Raw genomic sequence first — 6,000 nt, forward strand, 5'->3', positions numbered from 1 at the left:
CAAGGGAAAACCCTAGGGGAATGTAGTCCTAAATAAGCTGATTTTGGTAAACGTAAGTATAGTTTTACCAACACTATTATGCATTACTATTATTGCTATTTAATTGTGGAAAAAGTCTTAGTTGATCATATACTAAGCAGAGGAAATCCAAATAGGTCTGGAGGACTAGATCTTTGGCGGATAAGTTAAGGTAAACTTTTGGAGTGGAGTGGTGAGGTCGTGCCCCAGTCAGGACAAATCTTAGAAAATGATCTGATTGAAAAAACTAATGGAGGTTTCTAAATCGAGATCAAGAGAGTCCTAACTGTCTATATTACTCATGTATACTATTATATGTTATTTAACTCTGTTTTGTAGGACTACTATTATTATTTTGGTTGTGCTAAATCTATTTTGTAGAAAATAGACAATCAGGTTAACCGAGGGCTTCGGTCAATTGAACCATGTGGATTGGTCTATCGATCTAGGTAGATAAGCATGACAAGATTTGTATCACTGTAAAGATGAAAATCATGATTTCGTCGACTGATCAATGCGATTAGTCGACCAAAACCATTTGAGAAAGAAGTTTTGGGTTTGATCGGATCACTTAGGAAAGGAAATTCTCGAGATTTAGTTGATAGATCAAGTTTTTAGTTGAAGCAAACAAGGAAGGGTGTGAAGATCAGTCGATGGATAGAAGTTTTAGTTGATGGAAAGGATCAGTCAACTGAATAAAACCTATAAAAACCCTCGAGGTCTAAAGCTGAGGAACACTTCTCTTTATGCTCCATCTTGTCTCTACTGCTACTGTTCTTGCAAGATCTTCTCCTATGACATTGTGAGGCACACTGACAACCTACACTTCATCTACATTTTCTACCTTGTCAGTATACTTTAGTCTTGCTTGCTTTCATTTAAGTTGATAGTAGTTTGTTACTATCCACTTTCATATTTGTACAAGTTTTCTTCTGGTCTGAAAGTTTTCAGAGAGAAGGATTATAGTTGATTGCCCATCAAAGAGATCAAAGATCATAAGCTTTAGAGTAGTAGTCACTAGACTACGAACCAATTAAAAATATAATTTGTGTTTACTTATCTCTATTTTCACTTCAATTGTGATTTACACGAAACGAAAAGAAAAGTTTTAAACGAACGAGATTCACACCCCTCTCTACTCTTTCGATCCTATAATAATTAGATGGTGACTGATGGTGGATCGTCGTTGGATGTGAATTCCAACCCGTTACGATTCATATATCTCCAATATGACTTCTTTAACTCACTATTCTCATCCTAAGCACACACATTTGATAAGATCTCAGCAATACTTTAATTACTAATTTTTCGATCAGTCGGCGTACACCCTCCTTCGACTGTATACTTGTTAAGGGGATAAGTAGGAATTTCCTATTGGCATGATCTTGACTTGGTCAATATAGATTCCATGTAATATTCTTTTGACTTGGTCAAAGGGAGCTCCACATTAGATAAGGCAGGCCCTATTTGGATTTAGCGAGAGCTCGATAATGGTCATCTAGAGCTCAATATTGATCTTTAGTTGACTCAACCACAATTATCATGAGCTCAACTGTAATTATCATGAGTTCGACAATAATATCATGAGATTGGTAGCATTTAATCATGAGATTGGTAGCATTTACTAGGAGCTCGGTAGTGTTCAACGAGTACTTGATAGCACTTTTCAGGAGATTATTATCGCTTTTTGAAGTACTTAGTAATATTTTAACTACTATGTGTCTAGTCAATTGGTCTATACTCTCATTCGACTAGACTTGAGGGGATACCTGTGAATGAAGAGTTTCCGGCGTGGTGTAATCTTGACCCGGTCAGATGTATATGTCTCATATGGTCTTAATCAAGGAATGCTCCAGGTAGGAGAAGGTGGGTCAAGCCTAGCAGGAACTCGACATGTATTCAGTGATAGCTCGATAGTATTTAATCGAGAGCTTGACAGCATGTACCAAAAGCGCAATAATGTTTAGGAAGAGCTAGGTAGCATTTTAACCAAGAGCTCGGTAGTGTTCCTGAATGCTTTGGTTAGGATCAACAGGGGTGAGTCAGAGTTACTCAAATATGGGTAGTCTGGTTCACTAATGGATGGTATGCTAATTTTGGAATAAGCATTAAAGGCTAGTTGCATGAACAGATAACAATCGTTAGCAGACAACAATTATAGATGTGAGATATCCTGAATTGCCATCTGTGAAAATCATAAAGAATGGAATTTATATAGTCGCCACCAAAAATGGTATTGTCGCTTGCCATAAAGATGCCACGTGAATGCAAAAAGTATCTATTAAAAGAACTTCTATAAGTAAAGTAATCCTGCTAATGAGACTCTGAGAGGAGGTATACCCTCTTCAAAAAATACTATATTTCTTCTTTCTTATTTCAGCTTAATTTTCTCCATTCTCCGTGATTTTCTTGACTTGAACGTCGAAGGAGATGAGTCGAATTTCACTTGGCCCACTTTGTAACCTTTTGTGAAAGACTTTTTCCTTATAGTTGCTGGTGATGAACGTTTGTTTACTTTTAGTTCAAGGAGGAACACTTCAATAGGAGGCTGACCCTAGAGGAGACGCAGGTCAACATTCGACAGTATGTGGCATGATACGGTGCATAGTCGTGGGGTCAGTAAGATGATGTGGTTAGAAGTCAGGATCACAGGAAGTCAGAAGTCAAGTCTACGTGAAGGTCAAAAGTCAAGCTGACGTGGAGGTCAAAACTCTGGCCTACGTGGAGGTTAGAAGTCTAGTCTTCGTGGAAGTCAGAAGTCAAGCTTGCGTGACTGTGGTCATAGTCCCAGCTGATAGGGCAGTCAAAGGATAGGACTCCAAGTTGCACCGGATCCAGCCTTGGTAGCAGTCAAGAACGGGGCTCACAGGTCAGGTACAGCGGAGGGCTGGATCCACAGGCCAACTATGGCTAAGGAGAAGGCCCACAGGCCAGGTAAGAGCGCAGAAGGAAAGACCTCGGGCGAAACGAAGCAGGTCGGGATATAGACCTTGTGTACAGGTTGGAAAGTATAAGCCAGGGATAACAAGACAGAAGTAGGTCGGGATACAGACCTGGCGTACAGGTCGGGAAGTATAAGCCAGGGATAATAAGACAGAAGCAGGTCGGGATACAGACCTGGCATACAGGTCAGAACGTACAGGCCATGAATAACAGTGGACTGAAGCAGGTCAGGATACAGACCAGTCGTGAAGGTCGAAACGTACAAGCCATGGATAATAGCGGATAGAAGCAGGTCGGGATACAGACCTGACATAAAGGTCGGAACGTACAGACCATGGATAATAGTAAATAGAAGTAGGTCGGGATACATACCTGGTGTACAGGTCAGAACGTACAGGCCATGGATAATAGCGGATAGAAGCAGGTTGGGATACAGACCTGACGTATAGGTCGGAACGTACATGCCATGGATAATAGAAGATAGAAGCAGGTCAGGATACAGATCTGGCATACAGGTCGGAACGTACAGGCCATGGATAACAGTAAACAGATGCGGGTCAGGATACAGACCGGTCGTGTAGGTCGGAACGTATAGGCCATGGATAATAGCGGATAGAAGCAGGTCGGGATACAGACCTGGCATATAAGTCAGAACGTATAGGCCATGGATAACAGTAAACAGATGCAGGTCGGGATACAGACGGGTCGTGCAGGTCGGAACATACAGGCCATGGATAACAGCGGACGAAAGCAGGTCAGGATACAGACCGGTCGTGCAGGTCAGAACGTACAAGCCATGGATAGCAGCGGATCGAAGCAGGTCGGAATGCAGACCTGGCGTCCAGGCAATACAGGACAAACAAGCCAGGGAATCGTAACTGTTTGTCAAAGAATAATCAGTGTGTCAGGGAATATGCTAACAGTTGGGGCTCATTACTCCTTTGGTTATGTCGTCAGCCTATGAGGAGGTGCCGCGTGTCATTCATCGCTAGACAAAGTCTGACAGCCGACATTCCCTAACACCCGCCAGACCCCAGAAACATCCGTTGCAGTATAAAAAGGGTTGCTTTGTCCCTTATACAGGTACACTCACTCATCATTTCTCACTAGTCTTTACTTTTCGTCCTTTCTCTATGTTTTATGGGGAAAACGTACCTGACTTGAGCGTCGGAGGGCCTGACCCGGGGACTTTTCCCTAGTTTCAGGTCTCTAACGACTCGTGGGCTCGTCTGAGTGTGCGCAGAGCCGCAGTGTCATCGTCCTGGTCATCTTCCTTCATCAGCCGCCTGTGCGAACCTTTCCGGGGGGGGGGGGTGCCAGGTAGATCCGACGCCTCAGCGACTTTCCATCCTGGAAGTCTGGATGGATCGTGGAGCGGCATTCAGCAAGTAGTCCTACAGTCTCGGATGCTAAGCAATAGTCCAGATGGTCTGGAGGACTGGTCTGGCAAAAGGTAAACTCTCCTGAGAGCAATAGGTGAGGGCACGGTTCCCAAAGAGGGAACAGTAGGCGTCAGTCCGACCTAGAGTTTTAGTGAAACTCTAAGTCAGGACTAGACAATCTGAAGGCTATCAAAGCTTATCTTTACATGTTATCTGCATTTTATTCTAACTCTATTTTGCATGAAACTAACAATTTTACAGGTTTAGATTTTTGCCTTGTTCGGTCGACTTAACATCTGGATCGGTCGACTGAACCCCTAATCTAGATAAAATTTCAGCTAGTGATGAAGTGTAGATCGTGGGATCGGTTGACCAAACAGGGAGGTTCATTCAATCAAATGGTGGATAAACTTCAGACCGAGTCAATCAGACCAGATAAGCTAGTGAGGATAGTGGGATTGGTTGACCAAATGGTAGGATTGGTCGAAAGAACAAAGGTCTTATCAAAGTCGAGTCAAACATCATCCCGAGATCAGTGGATCTAGATCAGGCTTAACTTGGCTATAAAAGGAGATCTCGACCTAGCACTTCGATACAATTATTTTCAGAACAAATTGAGCTCTTGTGCACACTCCAGAAACGTCTAAACATTGCACCGACGATGATCAAGCCAGAAGATCAATTTCTCCAAGTCATCGGTAACTAATTTCATTTCATGTAATACTTGTAAGCTTCATCTTTATAATCAATACTTGTAAAGATTTTCTTATACTATAGTGGTTGCCCAACGAAAGCGATCAACGATCGCGGGCCTTGAAGTAGGAGTCGTCACAGGCTTCGAACCAAGTAAAATCCTTGGTGTCCTTGTTTTGTGTTCTTTACTTTTCACTACATCTTACTTTGTTATTTATGAAAACTGAACGTGAAAGCCACGAGTGTTATTTGTTGGTCCTTTTGGAGGCCGGCAAGAGGGGAAGGGTGAATTGCCCTACAAAAATAAACACAAAACATTTATCGGATATTCAACTAATTAACAAACACTTGTAATAAAAAAGAAGAGACTAAATTAAAAGATCAGACACAAGAGGGTTTACTTGGTTTGCAATCAGAGGATTGCTAATCCAAGGCAAAGATGGTGCACTATCTGATTCTCCTCTGGGCGGAGTAGCCTCTTACAGCGTTGACAGAACAAAAGAATAGAAAGCACAGAAAGAAATGAATTACAAGTGAGTTGATTTGACTGTGTAGATCAGTGCTATATTTATAGCACTAGTCGAGGCGCCCCGAAGGGGTTCCGGGCGCCCGGGGGGGGGATAAAATTTTATCCCCCAATGATCAGATCATGTTTGACGCGATCCTGGTCAAAATCCAGGTCCGGGCGCCCCGGACTGCTCCGGGTGCCCCGAAGCCCAAAGTCAACAGATGTTGACTTTATCATCTCCGGTTCGGCTCGTCTCGGTTCGGGTCTTGTTCGCTCCGGCTTCGCTAGATTGGGTGATCTCGTCCATCCGGAATAGGGATCACCCGAACCCAAGTTCCGGCATTCTCCTCGAGCAGCCTTCCTTCCCAGTTTTTCATCCCTCGAACGCCGCGCACGTTCTTCTCGTCCACCGATGTACTCTTCCATGGTCACCTCGTCCCTCAGACGCACCGAGCC

The sequence above is a fragment of the Zingiber officinale genome, chromosome 10B, assembly GCF_018446385.1.
Source record: "Zingiber officinale cultivar Zhangliang chromosome 10B, Zo_v1.1, whole genome shotgun sequence".
Lineage (NCBI taxonomy): Eukaryota > Viridiplantae > Streptophyta > Magnoliopsida > Zingiberales > Zingiberaceae > Zingiber > Zingiber officinale.